Here is a 20,986-nt window from a genome sequence, read left to right as displayed (position 1 = left end):
TATGCAGGGTGTGAGGTGGTCTACTTCTTCCATGTCATTGTTGTGATAGAGTTTTTCATGCTTAAGATCTTAGCAGGCTCAGGAAGTCACTTTGACTCAGGAAGTCACTGCTCCATAGGAGGACAAGGCAGCCATCCTGCCTGGGTTTCCCTCTGATCTTTTGACTCAAGGGAAGACTTGCTTCAGTTGGGGAGAGATATAGTCTGTAAATTAGGAGCCTTCTCTGTCAGGGAACTGCTGAAGCTTGGTGGGTCCAAAGTGCCTTGGGCTAAAAGCTGCCCAAGCTCTGGGAGGGTATAGGAAATGGCTTCACTTGTGATATTAGAGTTCTTGGTACAGTTCAGAGGGCCAGAAGTGGGCCATCTTCCAGATGATGGGGCCAAGGTGTCCATGCAGCAGAGCCAGGTCCTTCAAGTGGCTGGGCCAGGGCATCCAGGCAATGAACAAGGGCATCCAGGCAGCAGGGCTGGGTCCTCCAGGTATTGGGTTTGGGGGTCCAAGAAGCATGGCCAGGGGCCCTCCATGTGGTAGGGCCACAGTCTAGTGCTTCCAGCAGGAAAGCAGTCCAGGCCACACTAAAATGTTTTAAGACAAGTATTTAGCTAATCAACTGGAAGAAATCCACTGACATTGTTGCTCTTCAGCACTCTGGAGAGGTCCTGACAGTAGATTTTCCTAATGCAATTAGTCTTTTGATTTCCTGGCTGATGATGCCAAGAATGTTGATTGTGGTGCCAAGCAAGCTGAAGCTGTTAACAGTCTCAATCTCTCCTCTATCTATCATGGTACTGCCAAGAGGCCAAGTGGTGAGAATCTTCTTCTTGATGTTGAGCTTCAATCCATCCTGAAGACTACAGTCCTTGACCATCTGCAGCAAGTACTTCATGTCCTCCTCAGTTTCAGCAAGCAGGATTATGTCATCAGCACAATGCAGGTAGTTGAGTTTTCCTCCAATCTTGACGTCACATTCCTCCTCAACCTCCTGAATGATCTGTTCCACATATAGATTGAAAAGGTGGTTATAAAACACTGTGCTCCAATCCTGAAGGCACACTGTTCAAACCCACCATCTGTTTGATGGAAGAAAGATGGGCAATCTCTTCCCATGTGATTAACTGCCTCTGAAAACCCATTGGAGGATCAGCTATGGATTGGTTCCAAGTAAACAGTAAATAACAACAGCAATTAAGCTTTGGATAGATGCCTTTGATTATGTTGAGAAATTCCTCCTTCTTACTGTTTTTTTTTTATTTGGAGTTCATTCATACATATTTTTATAACATTAATTATAAGTGATCTGTGCCATTTATTGCAGTGTCTCATCAATCCTCTCAGTACCCTCCCTTTCCTTCATCTTACCCATCAATCCATTAGTCTCTGTTCCCCTCTCCCTGCCCTACCATCATGTGAACACTCTTTCCCAGCCAATCAGATGCATATCCTGTTCTATATTGTTACTTTAAATACATGCAATATCTGATAGTCCATTCCTTTCTCATTGGCCTTCCTTTTACCTACTCCAATAAAGTGATAATTATCTACTCATTAATTTTCTGCTCTTCCCCTGCCCCTGTAACCATCTTGTTTTCATAACTATGATCTTATACAATTTTTGTTCTTTTGTGACTGAATTATTTCACTCAGTATAACCCTTTGTTCCTGTTTCGTTTGATGTTTTTATCAGGAAATGCTGTTGAATTGTGTCAAATGCCTTTTCAACATCGATTAAAATAATTATGTGTTATTTTCCTTTGTTTTATTGCTATAATGTGTTACATTGATTGCTTTTCTTATGTTGAACCATCCTTACATAGTTGCTAAGAATCTTATTTGATCATGATAAATTATTCTTTATATGATGTTGGAAAGTGTTGACTAGGATTTTGTTAAGGATTTTTGGAGCTATGTTCATAAGAGATACTGATAATTTTCTTTTTGGTAATGTAGTATCTGGCTTTGGTGTCAATATTGTACTTACTTCAGAGAATGAGTTTGGGAATATTCCATGTCTTTCTATATTCTTTTTTTTTCAAAAGTAAATGAACAGACTTTTAATACAGCTCAGTTATGCAAAATACTGTATACTGTAAAATATCTAGAAAACTAGAGCTTCAAGTCATATTTTTAAAAAGCCATTGATCCTACCTGAAAAATTGAGTAAGGAGTATAAAACTGCAGCAAGGTCCGTGGTAACTCCATGGCTTCTAGATGTTAGTCCTTCAAGCAGAGCTGCAGCCACGACCAGTGTCTGGTTGGCTGTGTGGACACAAGCATGTGCAGCCTGGAGTCCTCTTGTCTCAGGCACTTTGAACAAGCAGTAGAACATCAAAAACTAGCCAACATGAAGGAGTAAGCTGGACCCTGATTTTCAACCTTTGGGTTTGGTGGTACTTGAGTGGATTCTTGGAAATTGGCTTGTTAAACATTGTCCGTGGTAGGACCTCACAGATTGGTCAGTGGTGATTTCTGTAGCTGTTTTTCATATGCTACTATTGCCTCTTAATTCACTGTGTGCTGCAGACGAGCCATTTAGCTGACCTTCCTTTGCCATCCCTGATCTACCCCTTGTAGAGATCTCAAATGTCAGTCGCTTGAAATATTCGGGAAGATCGGCATATTCATTTCCATAGGAGATGACCTTAATCCCTTTGTCCAGCATGTTTTGTCACAGCTTCTTGAACTCATCTACATCTCCTCTCCAAACCAGCATGAAATGTTTTAGGTCAGACTTATGCTTGACAGCCTCCAGGAAAAGGGCTTGGAAAGTGGTGTCGTCCAGAGTCCAGCCACAACCCAGGAAGAGAAATGACTTGTTTTCATAGAGTTTCTGAATTTCTCTCTTTTTCTCATCTGTAAGATCCAGGGATTCAAGTTGTTTTCCCTGATCTGCTGCATAGAGTTCCAGGAGATTATAAAAATTTGTAGTCAATACTAGGGCTCCATTTTCCATCAGATGGAGAACTGACTGAAGTAGCTGTTTTCCAGATTCCTCCATCTTTGATTCCAAGTCATCAAATACTTCATATAAACAGCCATTGAAAAATGTGGATCGAACATTACTGGTTCTCGAGCTCTGGCCAGACACTGCCCTTCCAGCTCTTTCTATATTCTTAAGTAGTTTGAATAGAATTGGTGTCAGATCGTCTCTGAATGGTAGGATTCACTAGTGAGGATTTAAAAATAAGAATCTTTTCCTCACCTATTCAGTTTTCTTTGTTATGATATTGTTGTTGTTGATTGCCACTGAGTCGAGCATGACTCATAGCGACCCTATGAACAAAAGGCCTAAAGACCCTCTGCCACTATCAACATTCATCAGAATGCATAGAGTTTCCAGAGCAATGCTATTTAGGAAGTGGACGGGTCTCTTCAAATTGTCTGCCTTTCTTGTTAGGTCCCATCAGATTGAATCCTACTCTTATGGACTCTGTGAAGAGCAGACCAAAACCTTGTCCTAAACGGTTTCATCCTGATGAGCTCCCTCTCACTCAACTCCATTGCTGTTGTTACAGTGTCGGTCCGTCTCATTGAAGGCCTTCCTCTCTTTTCCTGACCCTATTCCACTTTTCCCACTATGATGCCTTTTTCCTCCCAAGGGCTGGTCCTTCTTGACAACATGCTCAAAGTATATGAAATGAAGGTTCACAGCCTTTGCCTCCAAGGGTGGGGATGATGCAGGATGCAGTGGGCATGGTGAAGGTGGAGGTGATTGTGGTAGAGAGAAGGTGGAGATGATGGAGAACACAGGGGTGATGGTGGAGGGGAGGGAGGCACAGCAGGCAGGGTGAGGGTGGAGGTGAAGAATGATACAGCATGGAGGTAATCCTGGTGCCAGTTTCATCCACGATCTCAGTGTCCAGCAGGACAGAGCCCTCTACTCTGAGACAAGCTCTGGTCTCTGCCATGTCTGTGTCTTTGTGGACCAGCCCTGCCCACCATCTGACCCAGAGCTGCTGTAAGCCGGGAGGAGGAGGAAGAAGAGAACATTGAAAGCTTTTGGCTCCCACTTATCCAATAAGCACAATGCTGAAGGGCCCGATTCAATAAAAATCCTGTCACTTCCACTCGAGGCTGTGCAAGAGCCGAAAAATTGATTCTGGTCGCAGACACACCTCACTCAGGGCGGGAGTAGGCACCTTCTCTTGTGGGGACAAATGGAGTTTGCATTGAATTTGGCCTGAAGACATCACATAATGGTCTGATTTCCCATGCTTGGGAGCCGGGAGAAGGAAATTGAGAGGGCCTTTTCTGGGCAGACCCTGTTCCCAGCCAGCCACCGGGTGGCAGAAAGACATGGAGTCACACAGACCTTCGCTCTGGAGCAGGAAGGCTGAGTACTCCCTGAGGTTGTATGAAAGGGCCTCCAGTCGCCTCACATGCACACAGATGAGGGGGTGCAGCCTCACCTGAGGGCACCTCTCTGGCCACTTGGGATACTCCCATCTTGTATAAGACCTTTGAGCTCTGAGACTCACCTCGTAACAGATAGGCAATAAGACAGTGGTCTGGGAACGGGATCTCTGGGCATTCCACGAACCCTTGACGAGATCCAACTCCGGGCATGACTTCCAGCATGTGCTGTCTCAGGTGACTACCTCAGAGACCACAGCACTTCTGCCCATGCTTGCCCAGCTTATGCTGTGCCCTGCTTCCTGGACTAGCATGGGCTCAGGGCCATGTCTGCTGCTGGGAGCAGTTATTCCACAGTGACTAGTGAGCATCAGATGTCTCCTGACAGATTTTCATCTGTGTATGCCACTGTCTAACTGGAACCCCAACAAACCTTTCAGCTCCTCTGAGTAAGTAGACTTATGGTACCCCAAGACTAATGGGAACAGACTAGGACAGGGGAGCAGTCTCCTCCTGCACTATCTTCTTCCTTCTGAGGCTTCAAGCTCCAGCGCACGGGACCAAATCAGCTCACCTTTCCACTGGGATCAACCCAGCATAGCCCCTGCCTGGTGCAGTGGCACACGGCCCCCGCGCAGCTCACAGGCCCTGTCCAGTACATGGTCCTTCTCCGGTACACAAGTGGCATGTAGTCCCTGCTCAGTACACCAGTCCTGTCCAGTGCACAGTGATACACAGACTCTGCCGGCTCACAGTCTCTGTCCAGTACAGAGCAGTACACAGCCTCTGCCCAGGACACGGTCCCTGTCCAGTCTACAGTGGTACAAAATCACTGTCCAGTACACGGTGGTACCCTCATCATACTGCTTCACCATACTGACAGCAGTGTATGGAACCTCTGCTTTCTGTCAGGGTGCCTGGCTACCCTGAATCTGGGGTTGAAGTGCCTGGCTGGGAGGCAGTCTGTACCTTCTGCAGGGGCCCCTCTGTTTCTCAGCCAACTCCACTTTCAGGGGGAGTGGGAAGAAAGTGCTGCTCTGATGTGAGGGGACAATTTGAACAGGGACTTCATTTGAATAGAGACATAGTTGTGATTTAATTTGAGGCTCCAGGTTAATGCATTTTTTCCCCTCATTTCAACCTCTGTTGCACTGCACTCATTCGCTCGCCCCCGCAGCTCCAGTCACTTTCATGCATAAAGCGGCTGGCCTTCACTCGATTAGATGGTGCTGGCCGCTGCCTGGGCCCTTGCATTAGGTCAGCAGCTGCCGATGGGGGTTCAGTGCTCTGGGAGGCAGGGGCTCTGTGAGAGAAGAACCCCTGTCCACTCATTCATTCATTTCTTCATGCCTACATGCACCTGCTCTGTGGCTGGGCACCTGTTAGACACTCCCCTGTGCATTTCTCTAGGTTTCATGGAGTAGCCAGAGGTGTCCCAAATCAGGTGGTGGACTCAGGAGGGCATTATAGGGCTGTTTGGGGGAAGAAACTTTCCTGACAGTCTTCTGGAGTTAAGGCAGAGTGTGAAGGTGAGTAGGGGAGTCCAATCCTACAGGGCGGGCTGGGAGGAGTAACTTCGTGGACTGGAATCCTCTGAAATGTGCCCATAGCCTTCATTCTGCAGGTGACAGGGACGGGGGCGGGCGGGAGGCTAACCTCCAGACTCATGCAGCTCTGGGGTCCTGGACAGTTTCTCACTGCGAATGGACAATTCCTTCTGCAGATAATCTGTCTCGTGAGGCCAGGCAGGACAGAGTCAGCACCTCTACAGCTACAACCTGCAGGAAGCCGCTGACCCATGGACACCCAGTGATGAGGTGTGGAGAGAATATTCCAGAAGCCAGTTTGAAATGAAGGATAGAGTCAAAGTAGCAGAGCTGGGGCACCTAGTCCCATGGGATGGTGGCAGGGCATGTCCAGTGGGTCATAGTTGGAGGTCAGCTCCCTCCCCCCTCCCCCCACATTCACCATCCACTTCTGTCCTGCGACGATGGAGATGCTAGGAACAAATGCACTGTGACACCATGCTCAGCTGGGACAGGCCAGATGACAAGAAGCCCCCAAGGCGGAGCTGACCCAGGCCCACAGTCCTCCTCCTCAAGGAAGCCCACCTGCAGCTCCCAGCACTAGGAGTACACCCTGTGGTCATCAAGGATTCTATGATCTAGAATCTTCTCAGATCTCGTATACACATCTGATATTATGTACGGAAAGTTTAGAATCTTCCCGGAATCCCACGTGCTCCTTGCATTTCTGTGTGGAGAATTCAGAATCCTCTCGGATCCCATGTGCTTCCCTCATTCCTGTGTGGAGAGTCTGGAGTCCCCTGCACCCTGCAAGTCCCCAGTGAGACGCTGCACAATCCCCATTACACCCACATGCCTGGGTCGCAGTAGCATCACCTGGTGCGACTGTAACGTAGGACCCAATGTGTTCTCTCACAGACCTGGAGGCTGGAAGATTGCTTCAGGGTCTGTCCAGGCAGAGTTCTTCCTGCGGTGGGCAGTGTCTGGTGCACACTCACTGCCATGCACAGCAAACTCCACTCCTGTGTGGGCTGGTGTCCACAGGCGCAGGGCCAGCACCCCACACATTCTGGGACTCAAACCTGTCTAGAACAGGGCCTGACTCCAGGTCAAGCTCCAGCAGATGCTCTCTGAGGGCCTCCTGATCTGGATGCTGGCCTTGGGGGGAGTCAGTCCTGTCCATATCCACAGGGAGGCCCCGGAGAACAGCTAGGACAGGGCTAGCAATCCCATCTCGGGTGGGGAAGGGGGGCTGAGCAGAGGACATGCCCTGTGCACGGTGGTGACTGTGCCAGCCCCGCCGGGAAGGCTGGGAGGCAATTTCATGTCTCTGTGCCTTTAAGCCAAAGCTCAGAGCCCAGTGCCTCTATTCCCTGGGAGGGGCCCAGGCTGCTGGAGGAGGCTCCCTGCTCTGCCAAATCCGTTATACCTGCTTGGCGATGCACAACTCAATAATGAGAAAGAGTCCACCAAACCCAATAGAATCTGAAATTAAAGAAAAATGGAATGTATTAAAAATGGATTGCAGCGTTAATGAGAGATGTCAGCTTGACAGCCCTGGACTCCACACACTGTCCCCCGAGCACCACAGGCAGCATGAGGCCGGGGCACCCACCACGCCTCCAATGGTCACAGGATAAGGATGAGCTCAGCACAGCCTCAGCAGAGGCCCCCACCGCTTTCTCCCCTCCCTAGCATTTCTATGGTCCTGTTCCCCACTCCTGAGGCTTTTCCCACTTATTGGAGAGCTTGATCGCCCCAAGTCCCAGTGTAGAGAACTTTACTAGAAGAGGCTGTAGAGGTTCCTTTGGGGAGGAGGCTGTGGAGAAGCGCCTGGGGGCTGTGTCCAGACACCCTGCAGAGCCTTGGCTGGGTCATGTGGCTATGAAGTAAATGGTGCCCCCTCGGCCAGGGAGTTCCCACCATGCAGCTGCATGGGGTGTGCTGCCCAAGGAGGCTGTGGCCTGCACCACATTTGGGAGTGGAAGTGCAGGGCTGCCTCTCAGCCCCCCTGGACTTGGTCAGAGGCCTCTGTGCTCTGCTCCTCTCAGTGGTGGCCCTCCATGGCCCCAGGACAAGCACACACATGGCCCCAGGAGGCAAGCAGAGGGGTTATACTGAACCCACAGGCTGACCTGGGTCCAGACTCCTTAGTACCTGATATCATACATGTGAACCCCATATTCTCACAACTACATGCAAAGTGCACACAAACATGCAAACTACACACACTGTGTGCATTCACACACAACACTCACACACCAGTTATACACACAAATCCATAACACACAGACTGCATGTGTATCACACACACACACACACACATGTGCTTAGCACACTCATGTATCAGTGATACTGGTCATTACACAGACCCCACACTCAGCGACTTCACACACTCACATAACGTGCGTGCCATTGCTTTCTTGTTGCTCCAATAACATGAGTCCCCCCACCCTCTGCAGCAGCAGCTGGGGGTGTAAGGGTTCCAGGGGGTGGTGAGGTGATGAGTACAGCATGGAGGATGCTCTTCTGCTGGGGAGACCCACCCTGGCCAGACACACGTGGATCTGAGGTTTCTCCAGGCTCTGACGGTCCACTCGAGGGTGCAGTGGTTCCTCATTGCTTCCTAGATAATGTCAGAGGGTCAGGGTCCACACTCTGGACGCCAGGGCAGAAACACACTGCCCTTCCTTCTCCGTCACAGCCTCTCTATTGTTCTGACTCATTCTGTCTCTCTCCATGTCTCCGTCCCTCCTGGCCTCTCTCCCTCTTTCTATCCCTACGTCTGACTCTGTCTCTCTCTGCCCCACACCCCACTACCCTGTCTTGGCACAGAGTGGACAGGGCTTTGTCAGGCTCCACTTTCTACTCGGCTCTCCCTTACCCTTCTTCCCTCCAGGATTAGTGGGGCTTCTCCCTGCCCTGCCCAGCACATACCCACAGCTGGACTGTCCCATATCCTGGCAGGAAGGCTCAGGGGGTCTGGGCATCTCTCCCTTGTTCATCAAGGTGGACTCAACAGTCTACTTTGCAGAGAACCTGGGGTGCAAGCATCGGGCCAAGAGTGGGGTGAGCTGTGAATCAGATGGAACCTGGAGGTGGGACATGCGTGAGACCTTCAGCAGGGAGCAGGTGGGGGTCCTCTGGAGCTCCCACCTTCATCCCAGGCCGCTAATTGCCATTACCTCTTTACCCCCTCCTACAGAACTGAGCAAGCCTGGGAACTCAAGGCTCTGGACCCTGATGTGGACAGAAGGCAGAGACCCTCCTGACTGGAACCACACTAGCCAGTGCCCCTGGATGAGTCACTAAAGGTTGACCATGTGCTGACCCATCACCCACACCTTCATCACACCTTCTTCTGTCTCCCCCGACCTCCCATCTGCCACAGCCTGCCATGATGACCACCTGGCTGCCAGCCCCCATGAGTGAGCCCAGCTCTGCCCCTCATTGTAGAGAGACGCAGCAGACTGCGGGACCTCTGTGGGGTCATGTGCAAACAGGTGCAGTGTCTGCTGTTGCCTCACAGAGATGGGGCCCCTGAGTGTTCACCCAGCGTGGACAGTCTGCTCCAACCAACTACACAATCCACAGTCCTGCTGAGAACCCTCCAGCCTCTGGTGCTGGGTGACTGGGCACCTCTCCCACCAGACCTGGACACTGAATGTGTGGCCTCAGTGGCCCCTAAGCAGCCCCGTCTCCCACTGTTAGGGGGCAGAGTGGTCTGTCCACTCCAGTGAGGCCCCCTTCAGCTTTGCTGCCTGTTCCTGAGACCCTCTCCTGGTCACTGTCCATGCTCACATCCAGGTCCCGCGCTGTGAGGACATTCAGGAAGCATGTCTCTGCCCAACAGTCATCCCTGGAAGAGGTGACAAGCTACCAGAGCCCTTATCCACAGTGACTAAAAGGGGCTCCATCTGAAGGAAGGCCACGGGGCCTGGATTTTTTGCAAGAAGATCCCCCTGAAGTGTAAGCAGGGACCTGGAGGTGAACTAAGTGATGCTAACCCAGAAGCCAGGAGATTGAACCCACCAGCAGCTCGATAGGAGACAGGTAAGGCATCAGCGCCCACAGAGATGGGCAGCCCCAGAAAGTGAAGGCAGGGCTGTGTCCTGCAGGTCAGAGCACGGGAGGTGGTCCAGCGTCACCCCATCTGTCTGTGCTTTGTGTTGTGATGATGGAGGTTGCAGTGATGCTCAGAGCTTGACCAGCTTCCAACCACAGCAGGACCACCTGTGGGGGACCGCTTAAAGCAGGGTTTCTAGACGTGGACAGACTAGGAAGAAGGACCCAGCACCAACTTCTGAAACCTCTGGGGATCACAGCCTGTTGTTCATACTGCTCTGGGAGATGGCCCCAGGCCTGGAGACCACTCAGGAGACACAGTGGCTGAAGCCATGGACTTGAGCAGACAGGTGGTCTGGGGACAGTGCAGGACTGGGTAGGGGTCAGTGCACATGTGATTGGACACCCTTGTCAGTCAGTTCTGAGCATGCTCTCTCTCCCTGTGCTGCACCTCTGTAACTCCTGGAGACCCATTCCATACATGGCCAAGTGCAGGGGTCACTGAGGTAGGGTCCTCCCCCTGGCCCCACAGTCCCTTCTCTCCTGGTGTCTCTGCAGAGTCATACTCAGAAGGTGCTGTGTCCTTGCCTCTGTGACATCTGCTGCAGCCCCAGCTCCTTCCTGCACCTGGAGACTCTCCTGGACTTCGTCCTCCACTCCTGTCCAGGCTCCAGGAACTTCCTGGGTCCTCCCTGCCTGCTCCCAGGTGTCCGTGAACCAGGCTCCCTCCTTCTGGGTGCTCGAACCACCTGTCTCTCATCTCCTTCACCAAATGAGATTCCGCGAGCTCAGCACACAGAATCCGCATCTAGGTAGCCCCCACCTGAGCGCAGAAGCCTGCCTTAAGACTGACCTGAGCCCCTGGAGGCACGCCCGCAAGCCATGGGTCCCAGGATCGCAGCCCCTCCGTGAGAGAATTGGATCTCAGACTGTGCACCTGGTCTCTGTATCTGGGTTGATCTTCCCTCCGGAGGAGGAATGGCTGTGCTTGCCCACAGGGTCACTGTGAGAACAGTGTCTACAGCATCCAGCACGTGCTCATCTGCTGACGGGTGGCCTGAGGCCACCATGAAAGGCCTTGAGAGAGACGGTGGATGGTGAAGAGAGCGGAGGCTGTGGTTTGTTTCTTTGGCAATTTCATGACTGTCTCTGAATCGGGGAGAAGGCAGTCTGAAAAGCAGCAGAGGACCGATGTAAAGAGGAGCTGAGCTCAGAACATATTTGAGAAGGAAACAAGCAAGTGAATGAAAGGCAGTGGATATTCAGAGACTATAGCTGAGAATGTTCTAGAACTCCAGAAAGATGTATGTCCACCCCTGGAAGAGACACAGTTTGTCCCAAGCGGGAGAAATGTAAACAGCCCACGATGACACCCATCTTCAGGAAAGTGCCCCACTGCCAGGAGGGACTCTCAGCAGAACTCTGGGAAGACTCTTCATTGCTGCCAGTCATAACTGTGTCCAGCGCTGTTTCTAGGATGAAGTCCCCCATTGTCAGCTGTCATCAGTGACCCCTGAGTCCTGCGGACCCATGCACAATGGGATTGGATAGTTGTGATTCATAGGGCTTCCAGTGACTGACTTGGAGAAGTAGATCACCAGGCCTTTCCTGCTAGTGTCTCTCAGCCTGGAAGCTCTGCTGAAATCTGTTCAGCATTTTCCCAGCCAGCCAGGCTTCGGGAATGATCAGCAGTGGAGCTGTACCTAGTGGTGACACTGGGCTGTTAGGGACAGCACAGGGCAGCATGGCCATTGGTCAGCAGGAAGGTGGGAATTCTCTTTTTTGGATTCTTTGGTTAGTTAGAAATTACCACTTTAGCAGCACTAAAATGATGAGAAGATAGCCAATCAGCTCCAAATCTGCCGGGGCGTGAACAGAAAAATATCAATCCAAGAGAAGCCGGAAAATGTCACGGATCCAATCACAAAACGATTGTGGCGATGCTAATACCAGGTGAAAGGGAACTTCTGCAAACTGATGTTTGGATCAGAAAAGCATTTTCACTGAAGTCTGAGATGAAGCAGGAAGGGTCCCATCAGCTCTCAGTGTGGTGCTGCGATCGGGCTGTGAGTGGGAAGATGGACAATTGGAAGAGCTAAAACTGTGATCTATTTGCAAATTACCCAATTGTCTGCTTAGAACATCCAGGAAGCTCTGCAGATAATAAGAGTGGAGGCAGGAACACCCGGACACAAGGCCCCGGGTCCAGGGAACCAGGGATGAAATGACAGCGGCAGAACACAGAGCCGCTCTGTGTGGGTGTGCCCGGACTCCAGTTCTATATCCTCTGTTTCTTAATACATTTGCTTTTATTGTGATTACTGTTCTAGCGGGCTTGTTGCAATAGCATTCCCACGTACCATCAAACAGCAAATAAGCAAGACGACAGAGAGAATGATTCCCACTCAGAGCAGCAACCGGAAAGCAGGTTCCCTAGAATGAAATTTAACAAAAGAAGTAAGGAATCTCCATGTGGAAAAATGTCAAGACTGCAGAAGGTATTAAAGGACGTTAGCAGGAGCTGGGTGGACGGGGGCCAGGGGTGGATGGGGAGACCGCGTTCTGCAGAGTAAGCACGGTTCCCGGAGAGTAACAGCCCCCGGTGGCGCTACCCCAGTGAGACCCCAATGCCATCATCACCAAAACCCGGCAAATCAAGCCCCAATTCTTACGGGAGGAAGGGCCAAGCAGACAGAAGAAAACAAGCCAAAAGAGACCTTGTCTACCAGAAGTCAAAGAGTGGCTGCAAACTTAACTAGATGTAGAGATTTTAAAAATTACCACAAAAAGCTATTTTTGTTATAGCTTTAGAGCAAGAAATAAGTTATTATACAAGACACCAGGAGAACAAAAACTCAAGGAAAAGATCGATGGAGGTACTGTGACAGGCGAAGAGGTTTGATACAGACAAAAAAGCAAACCAGGAAAACAACAAAAACAGTAAAATGCAAATAGGAGTGGCAAAGACTCCAGCCTCCTCAACAAAGGGCTAGTGTCCAGAATAGAGAAAGAGTTCCTACTAATCAATAAGAGAAAACAAACACTCTAACAGAAAAATGGATCAAAGAAAGGTGCTTCAGTTCACCGAGGGCTCCCGGCTGGCCCAGGGAAGAAGGGTGCTTAGTCCACCAGCAAACGGAGACCCGTTAACTGAACCACAGAGAGTGCTTCCAGCCACAGGAAGGAAAGTCAACAAGGCTGGCAGGACAAGGAGAGGATGGTGGGGAAGGGGTGACTCATGAGACCCTTCAAAGGGGCCTGATTCACCGCGATGCCACACACAACAGAACAAAATCCTGCCTGATCTGGTCTGTGCCAGCCACCATTTCTGCAGGATGGAGACCATCACCAAAGCCCCTGTCTGTCTCTTCTCAGTTTGAGGCCACATCTTCTAAGGAAGGTCCTGGGGGCTTTGCTCCATCCGTGGCACTGGGGTTGACTCTGCTTTGAGGAGGCAGCCCTCCCCCCCTCATGTCTCAGTGCCTTCTAAGTGAGGGACTCATCTTCTGGCAGTCGGCCAGACAACCTTCGACTGCTGTCAACAAGGTTTTCAAGAGCCATTATTTCAGGAGTGGACAGCTAATTCTTCTGTTTTGTTGGAACCTGTCCACCACGGTGACCCTGCTGGGATTGGAAATCCTGGTAGCCTTTCACATCACAGTAACACACAAGCTACCACCTTTACAACAAACTGACAGAGGAGTGGTGACAGGGATCCCCAAGGACCCCAGATCAATACTACCTGCTCTTCACAGATGAAGCTGTCACAGGATAAGCACAAAGAGAACTTAGACCTTCACCTCTGCAGTTGAGACAGTGAATTTTTCTCTGGACCTGGGAAAGCTAAGGAGACTCTGACTTTATCATAATTGTTCATCTCTTTTCTATTTAAAGATTCTGGAGCAAAACCGACAAAATTCTCCTCTGGGTGGGTAGATGTGGGTGTTTGTTTTTAATTCATTGCAAAAGATACCACACATGAAATATCAATTAGCCCCAAATTCCCATCCTCTCACCCGAGCGGGCACCCAGCATGTCTTGGCTCCAAGCCGACACTCTGCTTCACTTTGTGGCACTGGGCTGGGACTCAGCAAACCATGCCCTGCCTGCCCGGCCATCTGGCTCGCTCATCAGCTCTGCCACTGTGGATTGGGGGCCATGGGCTGACTGACAGCAGAGCCGGGGGTGGGGGCTGTGCTGCTATTTCTTGCAGGCTTGGGCCTCATAGTTCTTCCTGGCACTGCTGATGAGTAAACTCACAGGTAACTACAAGTCTGGAGACTCCAGCCCACCCACAGGTGCTTGGTAAGAAAGGCCTGGTGACTGACTTACAAGAAATCAGCACTGAAAACCCTCTGGGTTCAGTTCTGACCCACCCAGGCCACCGAGAATTAAAGTCCTCTCCACCATCACTATTTGGGTTTTTAAAATTCTATTTTGATATTTTTTATCATCCATATGCACTGTTTCATGCATGTACAGTGTGTGTACACAATACAATCATTTCCATTCCATTCCATTCCATTCCATTCCTTTGTATTGTGGGTATTTTATTTTTTGCCTTTACATCTTCCTATAACTGCTTTCCTAAAAGCATGTTAAGCCAGCTACTCCACGCCTCATGCCCTAATAGTCTCTTGTAGAGAACCAAGTTCTGACTGGCCATCCCTATCAAGCCAGTCCTCAGAGAGAACAAGAATGTCTCTTTTGCTGAAGGATCCTCTTTGAGCATCTGCACCCACAGGCAAAAATATAGGTTCAAATAAGCATCATTTACAAGCTCAGGAGCCCACACTTCTCCCTGTGTTCCAGACCTGTTTGTCTCTTTACTCGACTCTACCACTTGTTTTGACCAGGTTTCATCTCCAGCTTCAAAGTCCTAGCACCTGCCCTAGGTGGTCTCATCACTGTCCTAGAGCTGCAAGCACCGGCCCCATAGGCCAGCTCTCTCAGATCTGGAGACATCTCCAGTTATGTGGCACGGACGCGTTCTGCCCTCACTCTAGTCTGAGGACCCACCTCTCTACTCTGCTAGGTCAGCCTTCCAGCCCTCTTGAGCACTCCAGGGCTAACACCTTTCCTTCCTGTGCCTGGGACCTGGCTACCTGCTGCCTGCCCACTGTCCCCTGGCTGCCCAGACAAAAGCCCCACTCCTTTGCTCGAGCTCTCCTTGACCTTAGGGACCTCAGACCCACCCCCACTTAGATTCTTCCCTGGGCTCTCTTGGCCCATCTTGGACCTACAACTCTACAGAATGACACACTTGCGTGTTAACAGAATGTAATTTAGCAAAAATACTATACCTTTTCAACCTGTATGCAGAACAGATTATCCGAGAGGCTGGGCTCTATGAAAAGAAGTGTGGCGTCAGGATTGGTGGAAGATCTATCAACAATCTGTGTTATGCAGATGACACAACCCTGTTTGCTGAAACGGAGGAGGACCTCATGCTGCAGAGGGTCAAGGACTGCAGCCTTCAGTATAGAATGCGGCTCAATGTCAAGAAGACAAAGATTCTCACCACTGGACCAATTGGCAGCATCAGGATGGATGGTGAAGAGATTGAGATTGTTAACAACTTTAATCTGCTTGGATTCATGGTCAACACTATTGGCACCAGTAGCCAGGAAATAAAAAAACGTATTGTGATGGGAAAGTCTGCTGTTAGGAACCTCTCCAAAGTACTGAAGAGCAATGGTGTCTCTCTGGAGACTAAGGTGTGTCTGATACAGACTATGGTCTTTGCAATCACTTGTTATGCATCAGAGAGTTGGACAATGACCAAGGAGGATAGAAGGAGAATTGATGCCTTTGAGCTGTGGTGGTGGAGAAGAGTATTGAGAGTACCATGGACTGCTAGGAAAACAAACAAATTCATCCTAGAGAGGGTTAAACCAGGCTGCTCTTTGGAGGCAAGGATTCTGGGGCTTCGTCTGACATACTTTGAACATGTTGTAAGGAGGGACAGGTCCTTGGAGAGGGCTTGGTAGGGTGGAGAGACAGCACAGGAAGGGAAGGCCGTCTATGAGGTAGATTGATTCAGCGACTAGGGTAATCGGGATGGATGTGTCGGAGACGGTGTGATTGACACAGGACAGAGCAGAGTTTAGGGCTATAGGGTCGCTATGAGTCGCAAGCAACTCAATGGCACATAACAACAACAATAATAACAACAACTTTGACTGTGTGCCTGGCACCACGCCTAAGGTCTGGGGGTGGTATGAAGATGACTTGTAACCTTATGTCCTAGGAGCCCAAGACCCTTGAGAAGCAGCTTGCAGACCGGTGGTGATGGTGAAGGTTGGATGTCTATTTGGCTGGGCCATGATTCTCAGAGGCTCAGCAGCTACAATGTAGTCAGGCAGTTACATAACAGTGTCACTGCCTCTATGATGAGATTTGGGATGAGCAGCCAATCAGGTGAAAGGGAGTTTTCGTAGCTATGTACCCTTCATTGAATACACACCTGGGTATCTAGCATAGCTCTCTGGCTTTTTGTGTGATCTGGGTCCTGCATCTGGTTCAGCATCTTCTAACTTCCAGTTCTTGGGACTTGAGCCAGTAGCCTGCCATATTGCCTGATATCTTGAGATTTGTTAACCTACAGAGTTATGAGCCAGCATCCTGCCATCTGAGCCAGAAGATGCCTCCAGCCTGCTCTCTAACCCATAGACTGAGACTTTCCAGCCTCTACAAGCACGTGGTGGTGGTGGTGGTGGTATGTACCATTGAGTTGTAACTGACTCATAGCTGGCCTCCCAGTGGGTTTTCAGAGACAGTAAACATCACAGGAGTAGAATTACCATCTTTCTCCCATGGAGCCTCTGGTGGGTTGAACCTGCATGCGTTCAGGTTAGCAGCACAGCTCCTTACCACTAGGCCACCAGAGACTACAACCTTCCATATGGATTACATCCCAACATCAAGGAAACAAAGGTTCTTATCACCGGGTCAAGAGGTCATGAGAGCTGGAGAAAGGATTACATTGTCAATGGTTTCCTCTTAGTTGGACCCACAATAAACACCCTTGGTAAGAGCAGTCAGGAAATAAGGAAACATATTGCTTTGGTCAAGTTCACTGTCAGGAACCTCTCCAAAAACTGAAGAGCAATGATGTCAGCTTGAAAAATAAAGTGAAACTCATTCAGGTCATGGTCTTTTCAATCACTTGCTATCCATCTGAGAGCTGGACAATGAAGAAGAATTACAAAAGAAGAATTGAAGCCTTTGAGTGTGGTGTTGTAGAAGAGTACAGAAGATCGCATGGACGGCCAAGAGAACCAACAGGTATGACTTAGACAAGTACAGCCAGGGCTCCTCAGAGGCAAGGACGGCAAAGCTTCATCTTTCATACTTTGGACATGTTGCTAGAAGAAGCTATTCCTTGGAGGGGGTCTTCATGCTTGGAAAGGTGGAGGGTCAGAGAAAAAGAGAGACCCCAATGAGATGAGTTGACATAGTGACTACAGAGCTCCCTGGCTCAATGGGCTCAAGCTTATCAGAGATGGAGAGGAAGGTGCCGGATAAGACAGTTCAGTTCTGTTGTTCATAGAGCCGCTATGAGTTGTACTTGGCTCCATGGCACCTAACAACAACAATAACAACAACAACAGCACAACAAGCATGTGAGTCATGTCCTTGAGATAAATCTCTACAGAGGAACTCTGGTGGCCTAGTGGACAGGGAATTGGACTGCCAATCCAAAGGCCTGGGGTTTGAATCCCAAAGCTGCACTATAGGACAAGTATGGATGACCTCCTGCCATGTGACTTACGGTCTCTAGAAGCCCCCGGGAGGATCAGTGATGAGTTCCATCTCCATGGTCCTAACACAGCGTAGGAGCCTGATGGCCTGGGGGGTAAGGAGTTTGCTCATAGTCCAAAGACAGCGTTTGAGATGCTCCCCAGGAGAATGATGAGCCATCTCTTTCCAGCCTCTGAAAAGCTGCTAGAAGATCAGCTCTCAGTCAGCTGGTCTCCACTCCATGGCAGTGACTACAGGGCACACACATACTTGACCTGCTTAGATTGTCTAGAGAACTCAGTCTAGGACACCAATCAAACAAGCAGCCAAATCTTCCCTGTAGTGTTCCATGGCCTAAGACTCAGCGGTTTCACCAAGCCCAAGGAGAGCCTCCCTGGAAGCCCCAGGAGGGGCCTGAGAAGGTTTAGCTGAAGCTTGGATACGAAGGCGAGACCTCTGCAGTGAGGAGGAGTGAGGAAGGTACAATAGAACACATGGATATGCCATCTGACCCTACAGGACTTGTCCACAGAGTCCCTGAGCAGCACGCCTCCCCCTCCAGGCTCCAAGGCAGAAAAACCACTGTGGGGCCACTTGCTGAGGCCTGTCTGTGCTTTCAGAGAGCCCCAGGAGCACTGGGCACCTAATTTGATGGGGGTAGATGCCCATGTGCTTGTTCAGTGGGCTGATGGTCCCTCACTCATTCACTCATTGTCTTCAAGTCAGAACCAACTTATAGCTGACCCTTCACTGGCTTACCAGAGGCTGTAAATCAATACAGGAGGAGATTGTCCATCTTTCTCTTTAGGGGAAGTTGGTGGATTTGAACCACCTACCCTTGGGTAGACAGTGCAACTACTTACCACTGGACCACCAGGCCACCCTGAGTAATGAAATGTTAACTATTCCTGGAAAGTCAATCCTGACCCACGGCAGCTCTGTGTGTGCTGGAGCAGAGCTATCTGTGCCGGGTTTCCAGTGCCTGAAGTCTGTGGGAAGTAGAAAAGCAGGGCTTGCTTTCAAAGTATCGCTCAGTAGACTCGAACTGCCAATCTTTCAGTTAGGAGCTAGACAGCAGCCACTTAACCATGCAGGTTCATCAAGGACATATTCCACCCAGCCGTCAAGCAGACGCCAGCTCACAGTAAGCCTGCAGGGCAGAGGCCAGCTGCCCGTGGGATTCCCTAGGCTGTCATCACTATGAGAACAGGCTGCCTCCTCTTCATCCCACAGAGCGGCTGGTGAGTTCTGATCACAGACGTTTCTGTTAGCATCCAAAGTACTTTGACCATAGCACCACCAGGACTCCTTAAGAAAGTGACATTGTTGTTACTAGGTGTCATCAATTTGACTACAGCTCATAGCAACCTTAATAACAACAGATCAGAACCTCCCCTTGTCCTGCATCACGTTCAAGGTCTTGGCCATGCTGAAGCCCATTGTTGCAGTGACTGTGTCAGTCTTTTTTGGTGAGGAGTTTCCTCTCTTTTCTGACCCTCTACTTTCCCAGCATGATGCCTCTTTCCAGGGACTGACACCTCCGTGATAACATGCCCCAAGACAAAGGCTCATCATCCTCCCCTCTAGGAACCACCTTGGTTACACTTCCTCCAAGGCAGATTCATCTGTTCTTTTGACGGTCAATACTGTCACCAACACCACAACTAAAAGTCAATTCTTCCTCATTCATTTTCCACATGCCTAGGAAACAACTGAAAATGCTGTGGCTTGGATCAGGTGACCCTTAGTTTCTAAGCCGGGATGCCTTGCTTTTTTAGCAGTTTAAAAAGATCTTTGCCAGCAGCTTTGCCTGAGAGCAAGGACTATGCACTCAGCTCCCTGAGCATCCCGGTACTGAGCGTGGCACCTGGCCCAAGGCAGACACTCAGGACATACAACTTTAAAGTGGAAAGTGGGATGTGTAACTACTACTATTCACTGATGTACTGAGGAAATATCAGGAAGTCCACAGAAAGCTACTGTGACATGAATCTAGCAAATTTCCAAAGCAAAGAGCACAAGATCAACACATAAGAATCAATTGCTTTTCTATACTAGCAATGAAAATGAAATGAAGACAATGATACCATTTGCAATAACATCTAAAAGAATAACATACATGGAAACCAATTTAACATATACTGTCATTGAGCTGACTTTGTCTATAGATAACGATATAGCAAACCCAAGAACAACAGAAGCGAGGCTCTCCTGTGTCATCATCAGGATTTCTGCCACGCTCAAGCCCACGGTTGTAGTCTTGCATCAATCCAGCTTGCTGAGGTCTTCTCTTTCTTTGACCCTCTGCCTTTCCCGCCATTATGTCTTTTTCCAAGGACTGCTGCTTCTGACAACATGCCCCACGTGTGTGAGATGAAGTTTCACCACCCTTGTCTCCAAGGAGCTCCTTGACTGCACTTCATCCAACACAGACTTGCTCATTCTTTTGAAAGCCCATAGGTTACTGCATACTCTTCACCCACACCACAGTTCAAAACATTGATTCTTCTGTCATTCTTATTCATTGTCCGACTTGCAGATGCATAGGAAGGAACAAAAAATACTAAAAATGGCTTGGATCAGGTGCACGTTAGTAGTTAATCTGATATTTTTGCCCTTTAGCACTTTGGAAAAGTCCTCAACAACAGATTTTCCCAGTGCAACACCTCTTCTGATTTCATGACTGCTGTTACTATAGGGGTTGATTGTGGACCTAAGGAAAACAAAATCATTAACAACTTGAATCTTTCCAACTAATTAACTAGAATAGACAACTTGATGGAAGCAGAACTCAGGTTAGCGTTTAGGAAGGGGAATCACACTTAGTGGGTAGAGTTCCCATCTGGGCTGGTAAAGTCTTGAAAATAATAGTGATGGTAGCTGCATATTTTTATGTAGTTAATGACTTGAAATAGACACTTAAAGTAATTAGAATGATAATTGTAGGTTTGTATATATTTTATCTCATAAAATCTACACCTAGACCAAGAAGCTGTTGTCTGAACAGAGCAAGGAAAAACGTCATGGTTTAAAATCAGGAAAGGTGTGCATCAGGGGTATCTATTCAATCTGTGCTGAGCAAGTAATTCATGAAGCTAAACTCTCTGAAGAGGAACATGACATCAGGACCAAAGGAAGACTCATCAACAACCTGTGTTATGCAGATGACACAATTTTGCTTGCTGAAAGTTAAGAGGACTTGAAACGCTTGCTGCAGAAGATCAAGGACTACAGCTTTCAATATGGATTCTCAACATTAAGAAAACAAAGGTCATCACCACTGGGCAACATCATGACAGATG

The sequence above is a fragment of the Elephantulus edwardii genome, unplaced genomic scaffold (genome assembly GCF_000299155.1).
Source record: "Elephantulus edwardii isolate Elephantulus edwardi_28Jun2011 unplaced genomic scaffold, EleEdw1.0 scaffold00003, whole genome shotgun sequence".
NCBI classification, from domain to species: Eukaryota; Metazoa; Chordata; class Mammalia; order Macroscelidea; family Macroscelididae; genus Elephantulus; species Elephantulus edwardii.
Note: the sequence above shows the minus strand (reverse complement) of the source record.